The sequence below is a fragment of the Urocitellus parryii genome, chromosome 5, assembly GCF_045843805.1.
Source record: "Urocitellus parryii isolate mUroPar1 chromosome 5, mUroPar1.hap1, whole genome shotgun sequence".
NCBI classification, from domain to species: Eukaryota; Metazoa; Chordata; class Mammalia; order Rodentia; family Sciuridae; genus Urocitellus; species Urocitellus parryii.
Window position 1 is genome coordinate 133131520 of NC_135535.1, and position 24124 is coordinate 133155643.

The window sequence follows — 24124 nt, forward strand, 5'->3', positions numbered from 1 at the left end:
GTTTTAATTAGTTATACATGACAGTAGAATGCATTTATGTACTTTGATATATCATACATAGATGGGATATAATTTCTCATTTTTCTGAGTTGCAGAATTATATTGGTCATGTAGTTACATATATACATACAGTAATGATGTCTGTTTCATTCATCTTTCCTATCCCCACATCCCATCTCCTCCCCTCCCATCACTTCCCTCTATCTAACCTAATGTAAAGTATTCATCCCTAGTGCCCCTCACCTTATTGTGAATTAGTATTCGAATATTAGAGAAAACATTTGGCTTTGGTTTTGTGGGATTGGCTTATTTCGCTTAGCATGATATTCTCCAGCTCCAACCATTTACTGGTAAATGCCATAATTTCACTCTTCTTTAAAGCTGAGCAATATTCCATTGGGTATATATATACCACATTTTATTATCCATTCATCTATTGAGGGACACCTAGGTTGGTTCCATAGTCTAGCTATTGTGAATTGTGCTGCTATAAACATTCAGTATGATTTTTATTTATTTCTCTTGCCCAGTTGCACATGGTGTAATACTGAATAGCAATAGTTTGATTGTACTTTCTTTCCTTGCTCCCAAAAGTTTGGGAAAAGTATCCAGTCTATTATCAGTAAATATGATATAATTTGTAATTTATGCAGATGTTATTTATTATATTAAAATGATCTTAGCATTTATAGTTAGGAAACATTTTTATGAATGGGTATGAATTTTTTTAAATATTATAGTTAAACAACCATTTGTTTTTCTTCTCAATTGTTGATGAGTTACATTCTTGATTTTGAATATTGAACCTATTGGTTCTATATACGTTTTTATATGTGTGCAGATTTGCTAAAATTTGTTGGATTTCTGTGTCAATTTTAATGAGGGATATGGCCTGCTGTTTCCTTTTCTTATAATGTCTTTATGGGTTTTGGTATTAGGGTACTGCTGGCTAAATAAAGGTACATTGGTAAAGTGTGTTTCATATGCAGTTGAAAAAGATTGTGATTCCACTATTAATATCTTGTATTGTTATATTATGTAAATATCACAAAGATCAATTTGGTTGACAGTGTTTTAGTTTTATAATCTGATGGATTTTATGTCTATTTGTTCTATGAACTTCTGAGAGATGGATATTGAAATTTTCAATTATTATTGCAGATTAGTCTATTTCTCTCTTCAGTTCTATCAGTTTTGCATTATATTCTTTTGTAAATGGAACACAATGCTAAGTATTAATATTCCAGGGCCACTTAATGAATGTACCATAAAAAGCTCGCCTGTGCTTATAAAGTATTTTCAAATAAACTCAGTGAAAGCAACTATTCTGGGCAGGCATTTCCTTGATAGGTATTGATAGATTCCTGCAGTGCTAGCTGAAATTCAGAGTCACTTTCCAATTGGTGCAGAGTACAAAATTTTTATAAGTACACCTTCTTAAAGTATGGATATATAATGGCAGTGGGTCTAATTTCAGGTTTTTTTGTCCATTTCTGCTAACTGACCTACAAATAGAAGACTGATATTTTAAAGTGGTTCTTTAAGAATGTTTCATTTCTTTTATAGTTAATTCAATTACATTGTTTTTAATAGCCAATAATTATACTAACCATCCTTAAAAAACTCCAGCTAAGTTGAAAACCCCGTAATTGACTCAAGAAGGGATGCAATTCTCAGGGTCACATGAATGACAGTTTATCCTTTCTTTAGTTTTGAAATCTTTGGCTATAAATTCATGGACTTTATAACAATATGGTATATGCTGTACAATACAAAAATAACTGAATATCTTATATTCACTTGTCTCCTAAGGTCATCCAGCATTTAAAAAGTATTTATCGTCAATGCCTTTTCCCCTAAGGTGGGGATTTGTCAATTTTAATCATATTACAACAAACTACCCCACTGGAGAAATTTTTTAAATTCCATATAGTAACACAGTGAAAAATATCTATGTGTGCCTTTGATTAAGGGTCATGACAACATGTATTAACATAGAATGCTCTTCACATTCATTTAAACTTTCCTTCTGGAAATAAACATTAAAATCTCTGTCATCTTCATAAAATATTTTGGTTTTTATATCATGTCGGAGCTTATTTTATTTCATTTGGGACCATAAAAATGTATGAAAATTATAGCTTCTAAATTTAAGTTGTTTTGACGAAAAAATGACCTTACAAATGTTTTATACATTTCCTCCTTCTGTTACATGTTGAATTAAGAGTACAACTCATAGAAGACCCAATATCTAAAAACATTACATAGGTATCATTTGCTTGACTCTATTGTACATCTGATTATCAAAATATAAGGCATTTCAAGAGTGGCATGCATACATTGAACATTATCATCTAAGTTATGTTATGTTTTTTCAATCTAGGAATGAAATTTGCCCCATGTCATTGTGTTTCAAGGACAGAAAAATTATAAATGGAAATATGAACCATATCTACTGAAGAGATGCAGATCTTCTGTATTCTAATGCAGTGGAGCTAGCAGTGAGCAGGCATGGATAAAACTATATATTTGAGAGAAAATTGTGAAAATTGCTGTTTGCATTTAGTCAAATAGCAGAATTTCTGCATTTTTAGACATTTTCACATTTTTAGACAAAATCTGGCTCCTTAGATTATAGATGTCATTATTTGGTGATAAAATGTCATGTAATTTAACCAACAATAAACAAAACAAGTTTAATAATAATGACAGTTTTTAGTTGTTTTTTGAAAGAAACTGAATTACAGTATTTTGTCATGTCTTCTGTGTATTATTAGTTGGATGTCTGTAAGTCATATTTGAAAAAGTATGCATAAATTGGGAAAATCTGCATAAATGAAAAGAACATTTTGGTTGTTATTGAACTGGTGACCATATCTTTGAGTTGATAATTCCGCTTTGAGACATCTTTTTTGAACCAATCTTCATTAACATGAAGAAACTCAAAGCCAGACAGCAAGTTCTACCCATCATTAACCTATGCTTAGATATATTTTGTTTATTATTGTTTAACAAGGGTATGGTTGGTCATCAAATTTAACTTCCACTTTAAGAATAAAGATCCAAGTTTATCCTAGAAAGTAATGTATTTTCTGCCTCTTAGTACTACATGAAGAACTATACTAATCAATCCTGGTTTATTAAAAATTCTTTTTATTGTTTTTTAATTACTGCAGTAAAATTTTACATAATACTACAGTTCATTGTGATGCATTCATATATCACAGAACTTAATTTGCTCTATTTCATTCCCCATTATTTCCCCTTTCCTTCTCTCCTCCCTACCCCTCAATCCCCTTCCTCTATTCTACTCTTCTCCCTACTATTTCTATGCAATGTTCTCTATCTCTCTCTTTCTCTCTCATTCTTTATTTTTCTCCCTATCTTCCGCATGAAAAAGAAAACATTTGACCCTTGACTTTCTAAGTCTAGCTTCTTTTACTTAGCATAATACTCTCCAGGTCCATCCTACTGGAAAAGACATAATTTCACTCTTCTTCATGGCTGAGTAAAACTCCATTGTGTGTGTAGACCACATTTTCTTTATTCAGTCATCTGTTGACTTGAAATTCTTAATCTTATTTGCCACAAGTCAGAAAGTGGAAATTGGAGGGCTCTTGAGAAGGGCCTATGAATAGCAGGAAAAAGCTAATATTAAGCAGTGATTGTGTTCAGAAACTCAAATTATGTGCATAATATTTTAACAACTTTGTGAAGCACTATCACATTTTTAAAATAGAGGCGTGCCTCAGTCCAGTTATGCTGCTGTAACAAAATACCCAAGACTAGGTCCTTTATAAATTTCTTTTATGTATCATTGTTCTGGAGGCCGGAGTCTGAGCTCAAGGTTCTAGCAGGCTCAGTGTCTAGTAAGGGCCCACTGTCCATTTCCAAGGACATGTATCCTCAGGAGGAGAGACATGCTGTGTCCTCACATGGTAGAAGGGATGGACAGGCAAGAGAGTACTCTCTTCAACCCCATTTTATAAGGGTGCTCATCTCATTCTCAAGGGCAGAACTAAGACTTAATCACTCTTGAAGGCCACACCTCTTCATAAGGTTGCCTTGGGGGTTAAATAAATATAAAATGAATATTTGAGGAAGCCCAGTCTTTTCAACCATAGCAGGGAGGAACCCAAAGTGTGAGGATGTGAAAGAAATTGTCAGACCTACACAGATAGAAACCGGGCCATGAGTCTCCTCATAATCACCTCATTGTCTCCTGACATCATAACAAAAACATCTTCTGAAAAAAATCAAGCACTACCATTTACCAGGAGCTTACATTTTAATGACACCAGAATTTCTTAGATATTGGTGACTCTCCCCCAAACTGCTGTTTTCCAGGTGATGCTAATGTCAGCAGAGATGACTGTGACGCTCCCTGTGGAGCTTTTGTGTGATGCTATTTACCACCCATCACATCTTACCTGTGCCCCAGGGTTAATGTGCTCCCACCTAAGACCTGGAAATGAGTGTTAATTGTAGAAATTGGAGAGGAGTGACATAATTATTGAAAGTTTTCATTTTAATCTAAGTTCTGGTGTCTCAGATTTAAAGGCTCAGTCTGTGTTCCAGGATCCCAATCTCAAGAATGTTTTTAGCTCAATATTACTGAAAAACTTGATCTACATTTAAAATCAAGATCATTTACATACAAAATGTGAAAGTACTTTACTAACGAGGGAGGGCTGTTTCAGAATTATTAAATTAGGATGACCTACTTGACTTTTAAACATGTAATGCCAAAGGTATCATGATAAAATGGATACTCACTCATACAATGCTGAAGACATATGAAACAAGCCTTTTTTTAAGAAGCTTGGTAAAATCAGACAAGAACTCAAGAGTGCTTATACCCAGTGAGACAGAATCTGACAGCTGGCAATAAATGCAAAGCTTATAAAAACCTACATTCATTATAAAGGATGCTGCCCACTGTCTTAAATAACCAGACATTTACTGTTAAACATTTATGGACTATTTTAAATATCTGACTCAGACTAATGTACAAATTTGTGGGTACAAATTTGAGGAAATACCTTAAATTCAACAAGGTAATTAAAAAGAGTATAAAATTATACCAATAAACAAAAATGTTGAAAAAGGTGAAATTTTATGAACCCTAGCTAAGACTATCAAGTATGTATGAATGTGAGCAGAGGTCAAAGAGTGGAATCATGTAAACTTCCAATCCGTTTAGGGAGATGAGATTGTTGGTAATGTCTTTCTATCCCAATAACTGATTTCTACCCTCTCCAAGCGGATTTTCTCCTGAAATTATCCTCTAGGGTAGAGAGTGTGTGCTACCTTCTAGGTTAGTGGATGTACAGAAGAATGTTTGGAATACATATCTCAAATCCTTATCCCCAACTTTTCTTTGCTTAGTAAAGATGCATGATGTTTAAATAATAACTTTAAAAATTAAATTGAGATCATTTAAAAATTGCACATACCTCATAAGCTTTAGGAATCAGAAATCTTATTAGGAAGTTAAATTTCACACCCAGTCCCAACTTGGTCATATAAATACATGTCAAAGGTGTAAACAGGTGTGCATCTTCTTCTGGCATGCGTGCTCTCATGGAAATTTTTTCATATGTAAAATCAAGAAAATTGTTGCTAGACTATTTGCTATACATTATTCAGTATCAATCACCATGCCTCACACTCTGCTTTCTAATGCCATTTAGCATACATTCATGCCTAATGAAGAGCGTCATCTGTGATTGCACATCATGTTATCTAATGACTGCATACATTACATATCCCATATGCTCGAAGTAAATAAATGAATTCAGAATAAGCATCAAGTAGATATCTAGTCCTATTTAGATATTATACCATAAATGTTATACATGAAATTTCCTGACTTCCTTTCAGACTTCCCTAAGGACTTGGGGGAAATTCTCAATAACTTAGGCATCTCCTTTAGAGAAACACACACGTGCACACATACATATATATGTATATATACATATACACACACAACTTGATCTTTTATATGTGTAATTAATTCTCACTGTTCTACACAGTAACTATGAAAAAAATACTGAATACCAAACCATAATTCCCAAGGAGAATATAGGATTAGGTTCCTGGGAGTTTCTGGTCCCAATATCTTCATCAACTAATCAACACATAACTTTGTTTTATGTGGGATTCTTTATAAAATGTGTTCCGTTGTTAGTCAACACTGAACTCATGAGTACCAGCACTACAACCCATGCCTGAGAGAAGCTTATCTGACACACGGATTGGCTCCTGAAGGCATGTTATGGTCTTCTTGAGGTGAACGACAGGAAGTATCACTTCAATTCTATGATCTGAGGTTGTTTTGAATAGTCAAAACATAAACCAAAGGGAGAAGATCAGGAAAACCTAGCACTAAATAGCCCATGAATAGGACACTTGCCAACAGTGTGAGCTCTGAAATGAGAAAGGAGACCACTGCCTTGTTCCACCTGGCTGGGAGCATCTGGGGTCAGGAGACTCAAGTTTTTGCTGCTTTTGTGCGTGCCCAGGAAAAGCACCGTAAGTATTAATTTGGGGCTTACAAATAAATATAAGCAAGTTGGCACATTTCCAAATACAGAATCTGCAATAATGAGAATCAGTTGTATATATTTATATACATGTCCTATATTTTGTCACATTTATATACTTTGCTCAGTATATAAAAACTCTGCCAAACCCCAGAATCTGCAGAGGAAGGTCATCTTGTTGGGAGAAGAAATTTTATGAGCCCACCTAAGGATATTGATGATAAGTAAACACATATGTCCGCAAAGATATAAGTTTTATAAACAAGATGGAGAGGGCCTTAAAATGATCTAATTACTTAGATAAGGAAAGGAGAAGCCCAGCAAGGTCACATGGTCAGTTACTAGCAGAGAGAGGATCAGATGCAGGACTTTCTCTCCCAAGGATTCTCTTCTTCTTTTCAAAACTAACTGAGCTTCCAAAATTAAAGTCTTTTGGCCACTGGATTTTCAAGTCAGTAGCTTGTTGCTCAGCAACATAGACCTATTCCCCTAGTGTCATATATTATCTATCTGAGCCATTTGATAGTCTGTACCAGTCATGGCAGTGAGATGTAAACACTCTATGTATTTGGCTAAATGAAGTCTCTAATCTGGCATCCATTAGCAAATAAACAGTTTGCTAATAAAAGTGGTGAAAAACAAGTTTGTTTTATCTATTTTGCAAATTCAGGGATTATATGTCTCATGCCCATCGTGTTGATAAATTAAATGTCATCTTTTTTTACACAGAGAAATAATGAGTACATCAGAGCAAACACACACAAGCTTTCATGACTTTACCCTGGGTTTTGTTTGGCCCCAGAAGCCAGTGCTTTGTGACTTCCATCAGAGTAATTGGGGTAACATAATTTTTATCAGAGTACAAATTATCAAGAGTAATTGACCATATGAAGCAAGAAAAATTAAAAAAATTATGAACTATCAAATCAATTTGAAGAAATAGCCCCCTCTAGACTTCTCTTGGTTTTCATTTGAATGAAAAACTACACTATTTTCTTTTCTTGTCTTCCCTCTTTGAAAACCCAATATTAGTCAATCCTTACTGAAACTAGAGGCACAGATTTCACTGTCCAAATGACCATGGTAAATCATGCTCCTCCTCAGCCAGTCACAGCAGCACACCCAACTATGTCCTTTGGTGCCAAAAGGGAATGATGGTAGGAAAAGCCACCCTGGTCTAGATTTTGTGCCCAAAACTCACAAGGTCTTGATGCCAGCAGCCCCAATGATGGCCGTGTGGAATTACTTCTTCTGACTTCCCTACTTTCCTGAGGACGGAGCATTCGTATCTCTTATAGTAGCCATGCATTCAAATTGTGTGCCAACAGTGAACTCCTCATGTTCACCTCTAGAAATACTGTAACTCACTCAATAACTCTTCAGATCTAAAATCCGGAGCCTCTGTGTCGGATCCCCTAAACCATCCGAAACCTTCACCTCCCTCCTTTGAAAATTTCTCTAGTTCATTTCTTCACTGAGTCTCTTCTTCCTACTGACAGACAGTAAAAGTCATCAGAAGCCAAACAGGAAGTGACAGAGGCTCTTCTGTTTCATTCTCCCCATAGAAGCCACTGCTCTGCTCCTGACCATTTCAGAGGTCACATTTCACTTTTTTCTCAGTCCTGAAATCAGTGCCAGTTTCCACTCTTCACAGTCAATCCGAGACCTCTGGTCAGCCCAAAGAGTTCAGATCAAATTGTTAGCATTTGGTGTTTCAGCAGCAGTATAGTAGCACCATTGCCTCGAGTGCAGAAGAGAATGATCACACTTGTTTGATAAGCAAGTTACTTTAACTGGTTTGTCGTCTTCTATTCCTAATGTATCTATACCCCTTTTAAAATTTATTTCAGTCTTTCCATAGTCAAAACCTAAAGATTTTAATCACTGTTCTATTTCTTGTGATATTACTTTCAAGTCTTTTTTTCTTAATAAAAAATAACTTCCATCAGCTCTACCAGGTGGAATTTAGTCATTATACCTTACTCTGTACAGCGGTGATGATGAACATTATTTGCCTCCTACCTTAGAAGAAAAAACACAGTTAAGCAAACAAAGCAACGCCTACCCACTAAGCAGCTCACAATTCCATGAAGTTTTGTAAAAACGGTTTTCACAGGGAAACTGAACTCTAAAACCCTTGTTTTAAATTACTGAAACATTTAAAAATTCCTTTTTAGGTAATATTTCTAGAAAATATTATGATATCAATATAACAGATGAGTTTTTTTAATGAGCTCTTTTATTTTCTTAAAAGTATGCAGAGACTAGGAGGATTCAATGTCTTTTCTAATAGATTTCTAGTATGAATATTTACATGAATATTTACAGTTTTATTTCTTTTGCCAAGGCCTAAAGGAGGAAAAAAAATATCAACAAACTAAATTAAGCAATTATATTGAAAAGGTCTTTTATTGAGTGTGCAAAAGATTGTTAACCAATCTTTAGTTCTCCAGGTCTGTTCTCTCAACTTCTACCATTAACTGCCCTCCCCCCAAACATCAGAAACCCTCTTGAACTAGGATACCTGACTCATTAGGGTTGCTTCAGGAATGGGCTCACTACACCACTGGACAAAGTCTTGACAGTCTCAGAGGTGGGCAGCAGAAGAGTCTATATACAGAGGTAGAGGCCCAACACAGGTGAATGTAAGGGCTTGCGAGGCAGAGGATAGGTTGGGATTCTACAGAGGTTATGATATGATGGCTTTGTATTTTAGGCACAGCGAAGTATGTATTGTGGAGTAAGCTGTTTGTTTTGATAAGCAAGTTACTTAAACTGGTTTGTAGTCTTATATTCCTAAAGTATATATTTCCTTTGGGAAATTGTTAGGTTGTTTTGCCTAGTGCCAGTATATATTAAACACATCAGAAAAGAGTTCTTTGTCCCAGAACTGTTCAGGTCAGAAACAAGAAAGTATGTTGGTTCTCAGAATTGCTTGGCTCAAGAACAAAAATAAGGCTAGTCCAAACTCATATTCTTTCTATAAATCTCTTATGCTTTGGTAAAAATTCCCATTATACAGATTAAAACCCAGTAGCAATAGCTCAATGTTTTGCTAAGTAAGCAATCTGACCAATGTCACACACACCAAAGTCAGAACCTGAGTCATAATTCCTAATTCCTGGTGCAGAGTTCTATTACTTGTACATTGAATAAATTGAGTTTTATTCTACTTTTAATTAAAAGTGTAAGCTAATTATAACTAAAATGTGTGTGACGGTCATAAAACTCAGGTTTACAAAACAAACATGCACTTTGTCATCCAGTGGCTAGAGCTGTGATTTCTCTTTTTCATTTATTTGAGAGAGTTTGACCAATTATTGTAAAGGACTTCAGAAAGTTCTTCAGAAATCTTAAAATTGCAAAGAAATATAAAGTTATCAAGGTATGTGGACTTACAAATGCAAAAGTACCCACGGTTGAAGGAGTGTCATAACAGTGAAGATACTGGTGTATACTAAACCTGGAAAAGAGTGCTTGTCAAAGCTGTACCCTAAATCCAGACTCAGCCTTAGTCTCTAAAGGGCTAAGAGGATATTAGAAATAGGCATCTTCTATGGGCAGACTCAGCTCATCAAGGCTCCCAGTTTTAGGGTATAAAACATGGGTAGAAATTAAGCACCATCTACCCCTTCAGGCACTCTGAGTCTACAAAATCTATGTTTACATGTAGTGGCTCTACCTGAATCAGGGATTCTCAGGCCTCCAAAGTCCAATGGTTGCAAAATGTGTTTGCAGGAAGACCATATAGATAGGCTTGCAACATGTGGCTCAGGGTTCCTGTGCTGTCTGCATGTATTTTTAATTTCTATTTGTATGTATAGTAAATAGCCTTTATAAGGGATTTGTATCAGCTCTTAGTTTTTTTGTATTTAAATTGGCTTGCTACTATGTCAGAAGACATAGTATCCTGGATTCCAGAGATCATAAATCACATTCATGTTGTATACTTTCTAGTCACCAGTCCCCTACATGCTACCTTACAAAGCCATGTAAAAAGTGGGCATTCAGAAACAAAGGTATTGAAAGAAAAAAGTGAATGCACATTTTTTGGAGTTCCCTGGAGTGGAAAATCATAGAAAAATTCTGACACACCTAAAGTTAGTCATTTGCCTCTTATGAGGCAATCAAAATTCAAGATTCTATATACATATCATTTGGAATTACTTAATTTCTCTTTATTATAACTGGAAACAAGAGCACTCATCTTTAATGTTCCAGTTTTTCTTATTATTATTTTATAGATAATCTCCCAAGATGTTATTATCACCCATCCATTCAGTATCAAACATATTTAAATTGCATTTGGTCCAGCAACTAAAATAAAACTTATCACACACTTAAAATTGTAATTTCCTGGAGTGCAAAGAATTTGTGACTCTTGGTTTCCAGAAAAGTGAAACAGCAGCATTATGTAGAATTGATTCTGTGACTACAGAGAATGCAGATATGGTTTGGGGAGAAATATGCAATATTATATGACAAAGTGCTCAGACATATCATTTATTCAATTTCTTCTTTTATATGTAACAATAGGATTGTTCATCAACCAGTGACAAAACATGATCATTACCTTTCAATTTACCTGGAAAGTGAATCACAGCTCAGATGGTGAGTATGACCTAAATAAATTGATTCTGGGCTCCTTGAGTATGAAGAACAGCATGCTAAATAGTGTTTCAGCAGGAGGTCCTTCACCACAAGTATGCAGTTTGTCATTTCAATGGTTATTTGATTTTGGAGAATAGGATCAAGAAATCTCTGGAATCCAATTTAAGACATTTAACAAGGAAGCTCAGAATGATAGAAACAAGTTAAAGCAACAAAGCTTCCCACCGCTCTTTGATTTTTAAACTGCTATCAACTCTTTCTTTGAATGGGCAAATTCTCACATTCTCCTCTGTAATTTGCAGAAAGAAACTAGGGAAGATGAATACAGAGATTCTAGGTAGAGAAAAGTGTACTTTTATTCTAGTTGCAAAACATAACTTTATCATTGAAATAGTACATAAAAAGTAAATGATGGATGAGTAAGATGCGGAAAGACATTACATTTTACCTTATCCTGACATTCCTTCCCCCCAAAAATCCCCAGGGGTAATGTAGATGTAGATATCAACTATCAGAAGATTCAGAAAGGAGCAAACAAGGGAGATTGGCTAGTGATCTTAGGAGCTGACAACCCAGGAAGTTGGCTAGACTCTCTACTTTTCCATTTGCTTCTTACACATCCCAGACCAAATGCTAGAGAAGCATAGTCAGGAAACTAACCAACTAGTACTGACCAAAAAGCAAAGAACAAACAAAACAAACACCCTCAGTAAAAATGATTTACAAAAATTAAAGCCACTCTGGACAAAACACAAAGTAAAGAGTAGATCAGTAGACTATCCCTTCTGTTATTGAGACAAACAGCATGAAAACGGTTAGGCCAGTCTCTTATCTCAACAGGAAGCAAAACATCAAAACTGATTTTTACCTTCTCATTCCCCTGATGCTGACTAGCATAGAGCTTTCCCCATAGAGCCAGTGGGTGGACCCCTGGCCTCCATTTGCTTGACCTGTCAAGGTGGGTGACTCTGGTAGATGGAACGATGCCCATCACCTCCCACTGTAGTAGAGGCACCCTTTCCTGGTAGAACCCACACCCAAGACTGCACAAAAGAGACTGTGGCATGGAGTGCCATCTTTTAGGTAGTATACAAGTGAAGCAGGTGGTGAGAGCATTGCAGAGCTTCGCAAATTAGGCTGACAATTGAGCTGTAGCCAGTCCTGAGCCAGGACTTCTAAATGTGACTACCTTCTCAAAAGGAAGATTTAAATAAGAATCAATTTTACAATATAATAAACAAAATGTATAGGATACATCCCCAAATTACTCATCACATGAAAACCCAGGAAAATCCCCAATACATAATAAATCACAATTGACAGTTGAAATCATGTGAATGTTGGAGTTTTCAAAGAATTTTAAAGAAGCCATTGTTAAATAAGCAACTATGTAAAAATCAACTATGAACAATCTTGAAACATAAAAGAACAGTCAGAAAATAAAAGCAGAGAACTGGGAGATGTAAATAAGAACCAAATAGAAGTTTCAGGACTGAACAAAATAACCAGTAAAAAGCAGTTTAGTGGTTGATGTTAGAGGCAGAATAGGTATGGCAGAGGAAAGTGTGAACTTGAAGATTAAAATGTGTACAAAAATCCATCATAAAAACAAAGAGAAATTTAAAAAAAATATATAACTTAGAGAAAAAGAAAAGATCCAACAATATGTTGTTTTACTAAAAACTCATTTCACCTCTAAGGACACATATAGGCTTCTAGTGAAATGGTAGAATAAGATATTCCATGCAAACAGAATCCAAAACAAAGCAGGAGTAGCAATACTTACATCAGATAAAACAGACTTCAAAACAAAAGTAATAAGAAAAAACAAGGAATGTCATTATATAATGAATGATAAAGGGGTCAATATGGCAAGAAAAAATAACATTTTTAAATAGGTCTGTAGTCAATACTGAAGCACCCATGTATATGAGGAAAATATTAATTGATTTATATAGAAAGAGAAACTCCAATACAATAATTGTAGCATGCTTTAATGCCCCACTTTCAGCCATAGACATATTATCCAGACAAAAGATCAACAAAGTAATAGCAGATTTAAATTGCACCCTAGACCAAATGGGTCCATAGGACATTCCATCCAACAACTGAAGAATACACATTCTTCTCAACAACACATGGAACATTTCCTGAGGTAGATCATATGACAGGATGCAAAACAAGTTCTAATCATTTTTTTGTAAATAAAATTATATACTTTCCTGACCACAGTGCAACTAAACTAGAAATCAACAACCAAAAAAAAAAAAAGGTGGAAATTCTACAAATACATAGCAATTAGACAACTTACTCTGGAGCAACCAATTAATCAAAGAAGAAATAAAAAAAGGAAATTAAAACATTTCTAGAAACAGATGAAAAAGAAATACAACATACCAAACCCTTAAGATATAGCAAAAGCAATATTAAGGGAAAAGTCGACACAATATTTATACCATAAAAGCCCCCAAAAATCTCAAATAAACAACCTATCACTGCAACTTAAAGCACTAGAAAAATAAGAACAATAGGGCTGAGGTTGTGGTTCAGCAGTAGAGCGCTCACCTAGCACATGTGAGGCCCTGGGTTAGATCCTCAGCACCACATAAAAAATAAGTAAATAAAATAAAGGTATTGTGTCTAACTACAACTAAAAATGTAAATATTAAAAAAAAAATTAGAACAATCCAAACCCCTAATTAGTAGAAGGAAACAAATAGTAAGTATCAAAGTAGAAATAAGTGGAACAGAAACATTATTGTTATTATTCTTATTATTATTACTTAAAAGGTCAACAAAATGAAGATCTGGTTCTTCAGGAAGATAAACAAAATTGACAAACCCTTAACTGATTTAGAAAAATAAGAAGGAAAGTCAACTAAATAAACTCAGTGACAAAAAAGAGACATTATAACAGACACCACAGAAATAGAAAGCATCATTAGAAAGTACTAGGTACAACTATCTGCCAACAAACTTGACAATTCAGAAAGAATGGACAAATTTCTGGGCACATGTACCTTGCCAAAACTGAATATTGAAGAATTGGAACAGCTCAATAAGAAGTGACAAGATTGAATCAACAATGTCTCCTCTCAAAGAAAAGCGTAGAACCAGATGACTTCACATTGAATCCTGCAAAATATTTAAAAGAGAACTAATATCAATTTCTCCCTTCCTCCTCCTCCTTTTCTCCTTATTCTTCCTCCTCCTTCTCTTCTTCTTCTTCTTCTACCTCTTCCTCCTTCTATTTATTTCTTTTAAAATTTTTATTGGTCAATCATAGTTTTACCTAAAATTGTGATTCACTGTGATATGTTCACACATGAAAATCTCACAATTAGAATTGTTTCATTCCCTCACATCCATTTTCCCTCTTTAGATAAAAGAATAATAAGAAAGACAATGAAAAGGAGGAGGGGGAGAAACCAATATCTTTCCTCTTCTTAAGTCATTCTAAAAAAATTGAAGAGGAGTGAATTCTTCTGAGCTCATTATTTGAAGCCAACATTACCCTGATACAACAATCAAATGAAGACACAGCAAAAAGGAGGACTCCGTGCCAACATTCTTGATGAATGTTGGTACAAAAATTCCTTAACAAAATACTAGTGAGCCAAATCTAACAGACCCTTTAAAATATTTTTTTAACCTGATAAGTGGGCTTCATCCCAGGCAAGCAATGATGTAGTTACATGTGCCAACCAATAAGTAAGGTATAACATGTCAACATAATAAATGACAAAAACCATATGACCACCTCAGATGCAGGAAAGGCATTGATGAAGTTCAGTGTCCCTTTATGATAGTAAATTCTGAACAAGTTAGGTATAGAAGAAACTTACAAAGCATACCTACACATAATAAAAGACATTACAATAAGCCCAAAGCTAACAGTGTTAGATGGGTTACCAGCCACGAGCAGTGGATGTGGGAGAACAGTAAAGAGCCATAACATACAGGGAGGAAAGTGGACGTATGCATCAGAGAGAGTCCATAGGTCATAGGACTGGAGACAACAGAAAGCTTCATGGAAGCAAAACCAAAGAGACAGCTCTAATAGCAGCCCTAGGAGGAAGGAAGCTATTGAAAGCCAGTTTGCAGGAAAGATGGAAAACAAATTCACTGTTCCTTTTTCCATCTTCAAAAACTCTGGGAAGAAGAGAACTTTTTATTATTATTATTATTATTATTATTAATTATTATTTTAATTATTGATGTTGTTATTTTGGTACCAGGGATTAAACCTCAGTCTGCTTAACACTGAGACACCTTCCTGGCCCTTTTATTTGTTATTTTGAGTCAGGGTCCCACTAGGTTGCTGACAGCCTCACTAAGTTGCTGAGGCTGGCGTTGAACTTGCAATACCCCTGTCTGTGTTCCTAGTCACTGGGATTACAGTCATATGCCATGGTGTCCAGCAGGAAGAGAGCTTTTAAAAGGATAAAGGGATACAATAGGACAAAGGAGGTAAATTCATGGATTTCAAACAGGTTTTCACTTCCAGGAATTTCACAGGATTTAACTCCTCCCAAGTCCTTCATTCTCATGTCAAAGGGAGAGAGACTTCCTGGAACCTGCATTTGCATCTCCCAGTTTTGGAGGAGGGGGGCTTCTAAGTTCAGTCTTTAGAAATCCTCAGCTCTGTAAGGTCCATGTGAACCATCCTGAGGTAACCAGTTCAGTCTGTCTGGAATGTCTGTATTCTCTCATCTTTCTAATAAACTTCTGCCGGATACTACCTGCAACTTGTTTGAAATCCTTCCTGCTGTACTGCAAAGAACTGGTTGCCCACCCATGTGGTTGCCTTGGCTCCATGGGTGGATCTTTCTCCGTAACAATTATACTAACTGGGGAAAATCTGAAAGCTTTCCCTCTAAGAGGTAAAGTAACACCACAATGCCCACTTTTGCCATTTTATTCAATATAGCATTGAAAGTCCGAGCCAGATAAATCAAGCAAGAAAAAGAAATGAAAAACATCCAAATTGAAAAAAGAAGAAGTTAAACCCTGACTGCTTGCAGATGGCGTAACTTCATACATGGAAAACTTCAGACATTTCACCAAAAAACTATTAGAACTAACAAATTCATCAAGGTTGCAGGATACAAAATGAACATACCCCAAATAGTAGCATGACTGCACTCCAATAGCCACTTCCCTGAAATAAAAATCAAGAAAATAATCTCATTTAAAATGGCTACACATAATACCTGGGAATAAATTTTACTAAAGAGGTAAAAGTTGTGTACAATGAAAAACTATGAAGAGGACCTAAAAGTTGAAAGAAATTCCATGTTCATAAATTGGAGGAATCATTGTTATAATATTTAAATATTTAAATAAATATTTAACTTTCTAAAGCAACTTACAGATTTAATGGAATCTCTATCAAAACCCCAATGTTATTTTTCATAGAACTAGAAAAAACAATCCTAAAATTTATATGAAACCACAAAAAGGGCAAATAACTAAAGCCACCTTGAGCAAAAAGTACAAACAGGAGACATTACATGAATTGAATTCAAAATATACAACAAATTTGTAGTCATCAAAATATCATGGTCGCTGGGTACAGTGGCCTACACCTGTAATCCCAGGGGCTCAGGAAGCTGAGGCAGGAGGATTGTGTTTCAAAGCCAGCCTCTGCAAAAGTGAGGTGCTAAGCAACTCAGTGAGATCCTGTCTTTAAATAAAATACAAAATAGGGCTGGGGTTGTGGCTCAGTGGTTGAGTGTCCCTGAGTTCAGTCCCCACCCCAAAATCATGGTATGGACTTGTATATAGATCATAGACCAATGGAACAGAATGAAGAGCCTAGAAGCAAACACACACCTACAGCAAAGTGGTTTTTGATAAAAATGTGAAGAACATGTATTGGAAAACAGTCTTTTCGAAAAATGATTCTGGGAAAATTGGATTTCCCCCTTTAAAAAAATTAAAGTAGGTGCTCATCGCTCACTAGTTACAGAAATCAAAGTGTATTTAAGACTTAATTGTAAGAACTGAAACTAAACTACTGAAAAAAAAAGGAAAATGTTTCATGGCATTGGGATGGGATTTTCTTCGACAAGAGTCGAAAAGCACAAGAAACAAATGAAAAAATAGAAAAAAAACATGGGATTACATCACATTGAAACTCTTCTGTACAACAAAGGAAGCAATGAACAGAATGAAGGGGAAACTTAGAAAAGGGAAGAAAATGTTTGCAAACTGTACATCTGGCCAAAGGTGAACATCTAGAATATATGAGGAACTTTAAAAAACTCACTAGTGGATAAACTGGTGGACAATAGACTAAGTAGACATTTCCCAAAGGAAGACATACAAATACCCAACAAGAAAAAGTGGCCAACATCACTAATCATCAAGGAATGCATATCAAAACCACAATGAGATATACCTTCACTCCAGTAAGAATGTCTACTGTTGAAAAGAGAAAAAGACATTTCCTGGAGAGGATGTGGAGAAGTGAACCCTTGCACACTGTTCATGGGAATGTTAATTGGTACAGCCATTAGGGAAAACAGTATGGTGTTTCCTCAAAAATTAAAAATAGAACAACTGTATGATTCAGCAACCCCATTATTGGGTATATATCCTAAGAAAATGAAATCAGTCTGTCAAGGAGACATCCGCACTCCTATGTGTATTGCAGCACTATTTCCAAGAAATGTAAACAACTTGAGTGCCCCCAAAGGATAAAGAGATAAAAAAAAGTGTGGTATAGACACAACAGAAAAACTATTAAGCCGTAAGAAATGATAAAATACTGTCATTTGCAACAATGGGGCTGGACCTAGAGATCCTTATGCTAAGTTAAAGAAGACAGGCATAGAAAGACAAGTACTGTATGATTTCACTCATATGTAGACTCTGAAACTGACATTGAGAGTGGAATTGTGATTACCAGAGGCTGGGGAGGATAGGAAGAAGAGAGAAATGTGGAAAGGTCGATCAATGGATACTAGGTTAGGGTTAGGCAGGAGTCAGAAATGATAAATGTTTGGGGAGATATTCATGTGTAACCTGATTGACATTACATAATATATGCATGTACTGAAATATCAGATGGCACTCCATAAATATGTGAAATTTTTGTTTCTATATGCCTTTTAAAGTAATTTTAAAAATATAACTGATAAAATATGAAATAAATGATATGTTATTACACATGCTTTGGATTAGAAAAATATAAGAAGCTAATCTAAGTGTTGGCAAGGGTCTAGAATCTCAATGTGATGAGGATAAACAAGCACTCTACTTTGTAAAGTACTTTGGCAATATCTGATAGTGATAGAATGCATCATGACATCTAGCATTTCTAAGATTCCATTCTATAAATATTCTACCACATATGTCCAGAGAAGTATATGAAGTTTTTTATTGGAGGATTGTTTATAAAAGAGAAAATTTTGAAGCACTGCTAATTTTTTAAGTTGATAGTTATATTTTACAACATTTAAACATCACTTGAATATAGATAAACTAAGATGCATTAGTTATATTCCATATACCAACTTTCTAAAATATTAAAATTTAATTTAAAGCTGAGTGAGAAACACTTGGCCAACAGGTATATGAAAAAAATTCAACATCACTAATCATCAAAGAAGTGTAAATCTAAACCACCATGAGGTACTACTGCAATGACAGTAGTTGGAAAGGACATGGAGACAAGGGAACTCTTGTATACTATTGGGAATGCGATTAGTACAACTGTTATAGAAAACAGTGTAGAAGTTCCTCGAAAAATTAAAAATAAAATAACCACTGATCCTATAATCCTCCACCTGGGAACAAATCCAGAGTAAATGAAATCAGTCTATTGAAGAGACACTCAGGTGTTCATTGTAGCACTAGTCACAACAGCCAAGTTATAGAAAAAAAGAAGAAAAACTTGCCATTTGTGACAGTGTGGATAAACGTACAGTATATTATAGTACACAGAATAAGCCAGACTCAAAAAATAAGTTCTGCAAGATCCCATGTAGATCTAGAACCTAAAAAACAGTGAAATTACTGAGGAGAGTACAATGGCTGTTTCCAGTGAGGAGAAATAGAGTAGTGTTGGCCAAAGTGAACAAAATTTCAGCAAGATGAGTAAGTTCTGGATATCTGAGGTGCAGCACGATTGCTAAAGTCAAATGCGTACTTGAAATTTGCTAAGAGGGTGCAGTTCAAGCGTTCTCATCACACACACATAAAGATAACTCTGTGAGGTGGCACATCTTAATTACCTTGATGTGATAATCATTTCACAATATATATATATATATATATATATATATATATATATATATATATATATTAAAGCATTACACTGCATGCTATAAATATATGCAATTTTATTTCTCAATTATGTCTTAACAAAGCTAGAGAAAAACAACATTTCAGAATATAAAATATCCATTGCTATTCACTATTCATGTAAAAAAATAAAATGATATCACATATTCATTATGAATGTATAAAGATGTAGCAAAGTACAACACATATACTGATTAATGGTTCCTTTTTGATCAGTGATTACACCTTGGATGTAACAAAGCTGAACAAGTCTGAGAAGAGTTAAAAAAAACACTTTAAAAACTACAACTTACTTTGTATTTTGAATTTTTTAAAATCCAATACAGGAAAGCATTAACATTTGTTAAATCTGGTAGCACGTGAGTATTTGTCATATCACCCTTTTACTCTCTGTAGATTTAATTGTATCAGAGAGTTAAAACATAGTTTTTGTAATAGTTGATTGTTCCAAAGGCTCAGTGCTCTCGCAGGTCCACTCTGCGCCAGAGATGGAATCTCTGCCAGGCAATGGCAGGCTGGCTGTGCTCTCCAGTGTCACTCGATTGTCCTCTACCATGTACTCCTTGTCCCTTTGCCATCAAGATGTCCTGAGTTTTATCAGAAATAGCTTTATTAAATTTAGCTCCTTCACTTCCAAGTAAAGCCATCATCTTTCACTTCTAGGAAGATGAAAAACCTAACCTAAGGGAACATTGATGTCTAGGAGAAAAGTAGCTTCACTCACTTTCTTTTTTTAATTAGAATATTATTTTTCAAGGAGGGGGAAGGGGCATCAGGGTAGGAAAGATAGTGGAATGAGACAGGTATCATTACCCTAGGCACGAATGGTGTGACCCTACTTTGGGGACAACCAGAGAAGACAAAAATTGTGCTCCATATGTGTACAATGAATCTAAGAGCATTCTGCTGTCATGTATAACTGATTAGAACAAATAAATAAATTTTAAAAATATTACTTTAACTTATAACAAAATATTTTGGTAAGACACCACAATATTTAAATGTATGTATTGTTGGGAGAAGCTAATGGTCAGCGTAAATAAACAGCATTACCTAATATCAGAATGTAAATTGAAAAGTATTTCAGGACATAATATGAATCACAATAACAAAATAATCAACATTACTTATTGATTTTACTACAGTTGGCCATAGTGCAAAGTAATTTACCATGTAAGGCTCACACGTGAAGGACTGAATATACAAATACATGATTACCAGACCATATATTAAAACAGAACCATGGTCCACAGTCTGCAGCAACCAATCCAGGGCACCAAACCCATTCTCTGAGGATTAACCCCATTTGGACTTGATCAATAACTTACAACAATTCAGATTTTCACCTCTGCTTCTGAGCTAGGACCAATGGGAGAAAACTGAATTTGTTTCCTTAATAATATAGGATTTCCCTGTTTTCATGAGCCTGCTCTCACCTTTACCATGCAAACACCATCTAATCATGGGATCTTGCTTTTCTTCTACTACAAAGTGTTTATACTAATGTGGCTGCTTTTGAGTCTCTGCCAACCACAAGCAGTGGTGTGTGACTTCCTTGCTATCACAGCCTCTGGATAAATTTAAGTGGTCTTCATTTATTTTTGCACAAGTATTATGAAATTCACTCATCTCAACACCTTATGAGGAGTGCACTATTACCTCCCCATTGAAGAAAATAAGGCAAAGCACCATCAGGAGGGGATTAGGTCTCAAGAGTGGAGCCCTTGCAAATGGGATTAGTGTCCTTATTTAAAATCAAACAAACAAACAAACAAAAAAAAACACCAAAAACTTCAGAGAAGCTCTCACTATCACTCTACCTTGGAAGGTACAGTAAGAAAACAGTGTCTCTGAATCCAGAAGTAGACCTGCTTCAAACACCAAATCTGCTGGTGCCTTGATCTCAGACTTCCAGACTCCAGGACAGTGAGAAATAACTTCTATTATTTCTAAGCCACCTGGTTTATGGTACTCTGTTACAGCAGCCTGAACTGACTGAGACAGGTGTAAATCTCACAATTGGTGGTATTTGGATCCATCCACTTATTATTGTCCCTACTTAGTGACCTATGATGGGCCAGTATCAAAAAATTGAAATAAAATTCTTGTGTGTGTGTGTGTGTGTGTGTGTGTGTGTGTGTGCGCGCGCACACATGTGAGTGTTCATGCAGGGGGGTGGGGCTCATTTATCTGGGGTGGTTTAATTCAGAAATTTATTTTAGTATTTTCTCAGATAAATAAAATATTTCACTGAAGGAAACAATGCTGATGAATTTTAAAAACACAAATAACCCATTATGCATGATTATGCCACTCAAAAATAACCACTATTAATGTGTGTTTGCGGAGTAAACTTTAGACTTCCTCTTCTTGGCATCATCACAAGGCTTGTTATACAATGGGACTTGAATAGATTTTGAATGAATTAACAGACAAATTTACATATTTACATTTAAATATATATATTTCAGTAAAAATGGAAGATGCGCTTTAAAACATTGTTCCTCTGCAAAAGGAATTGATAAAATTTAAAACTTAATACCAAAAATATATAATGAGACACTTTTAAAAATGAATAAGAATAGATATTCAGACAAATTGATTAAGAATATTATTACATCACCAATTTTGATATTTGCAATGATTATTCACATGTCAAAGTCTCTAAGATGTTCTCTAATAAAGAAACAGACTTAAGCTTGGATAACTCAGGATTTCCCAAACTTATTTAATCACAGTGTATTTTTCTGCAAATCAGTTTATTCTGTGAATATCAATCATCTCTTCTCTTACATCCCCTCTATAAAAGTCTTGTCCTACTGATGACTCTCTCTAAAATAGGCAAGGGTCATGGCATCCTGTATCCTGAAGCCACTGCTTATTGGACCAACTACAGACCTCTGATCTAAAATGGGCAAAGCAGAAACTGTCCAAAAACATTAGGTTTGAGACCTGGGCACTGATTTGGAAAATCAAGTAGAAAAACAGGCCAGAGCCTGAGGACAACTGTGATGTGCTGGGTGCAAATCAATTATTTATAGGTAAAGAGAATGAGGTGCTACCTGATGACTACCTAGTACTCCTGTGCCTAGTATTCATTCACAATTTAATTATGAAGATCCCTTACATATTTAAATTAAATGCAGTTTTTAATGGGGCTTATTTTTATCCAGTAAACAGAGCTCCTGTCATCCTTGTTAATGAGCACATGATATTACACCTGTTAGCATCATAGGTCACTGAAGCCTCCTGTATTTTTTCATATTCAGGGGGTTGCAGTTCAGAACCTGTTTAGTGCCACTTGTCTCTTATCACTGTGCCTCTCCAATCAAGATGAGCAGGCTTGGGCTTTGCTGCCTTCTCAGTCACTGTCCTTCCTGCCCTAATGCAGCAAGCCTCAAGCACAAGTCGAGGGAAACAGTCTTCCATACTTTTGGACGTACTTGTATTATCTGGGACTGCAGGTTTAGTTCTGATATGCTAAAGAATTTAGAAAATCCCCACTCTCTAGACAAAGCCAGGTTTTTCAAGCTTATTTCCTGTTGCCAATTTAAATCAACAAACAAAAAATCTCATTTGACAGCCAAAGCTGAAAATGACTTCCTTGTTTTAGAGAGTCCTCATTGAAAAGCAGGTATTTCTTCAGAGTATGGGACCGGGGGGCCAGGGGTGGGGAGGAAGACTCCAGAACAACATTTACAGTATATGGAAATTAATATACCTGCAATATTGTTGTATTTAGATATTAATTTATTGTAGTATTGAAGCAATATATTTAGACAAAAACACAAGTGTGAATAATGAAAACAAAAGTGTCAAGGAAAAAGTCCAACAAATAGCTAAATTAGGAATATGTTTAAAATAGGAAATAACTTGTAGTAAAAATAGAATGAAACTTTGCCATGAAAATAATATACATTGGCATATCTTGTTAGCAAGGATCTGAATATTTCAGATACACTGACATACACCTTTACTGCTGGTATTCAAAGTGTTTTTTTAATGCAGAAAGAATATTAATGGAACTTGATTTTTTTTTTTTTTGTAACAGAATAGAGACACAAGTCCAATTCCTCTGTCAGCTTGAACATTTTTTTTTTTTTAAATAAGGAATGTAACCTCAGGTTACAGTTACATTGTCTTCCAGTAAAACATATGTGCATGCTTTGGAAACCAACATTTTATCTTCTACCATCATGAAAGTGTCAAGAGACCTTTCTTAAGAAGACACGGAGCCTCTGGCAGGCACAAGAATGAGATACTTAAAAGCCTGGACGGCTACCGTATTTTGCCTCTTTCAATCTTTCATGTGCAGATGTCAGAGTGTATTTTTCAGTATTTTGTGGCCTGTTTTTGTACCATTGTGAACTAGCAAACTCCACCTGATAAAGTTAGATACAAAATAAATTTAACCTTGTACATTCTGTTCATGCTGCACCTCATTTAGAACTTGGCTAATCTCTCTTCTGCTGTTCAGCACTTTACAAATATGGTGGCAAATGAATTCTCACCCCTGCAAGAATAATAAACTACCTCATGCCTTGTCCTCTGGATTACACAGAGCATTGTACTGAATGAAGTACATTATCAGTTAAAAAGAACCATACACTGGATACAGGGATTGTTGTATTACTGATGTACTAGGCAGGGTCATTCAC

At 35.3% G+C, this 24124-nt stretch overlaps 1 protein-coding gene across 1 annotated transcript in view; it reads right to left on the bottom strand.

Moving 5' to 3' along the window:
• LOC144255054 (rho GTPase-activating protein 7-like) overlaps positions 1–24124 on the bottom strand; it is a 238208-nt gene that overhangs the window by 113799 nt on the left and 100285 nt on the right. The window lies entirely within an intron of this gene.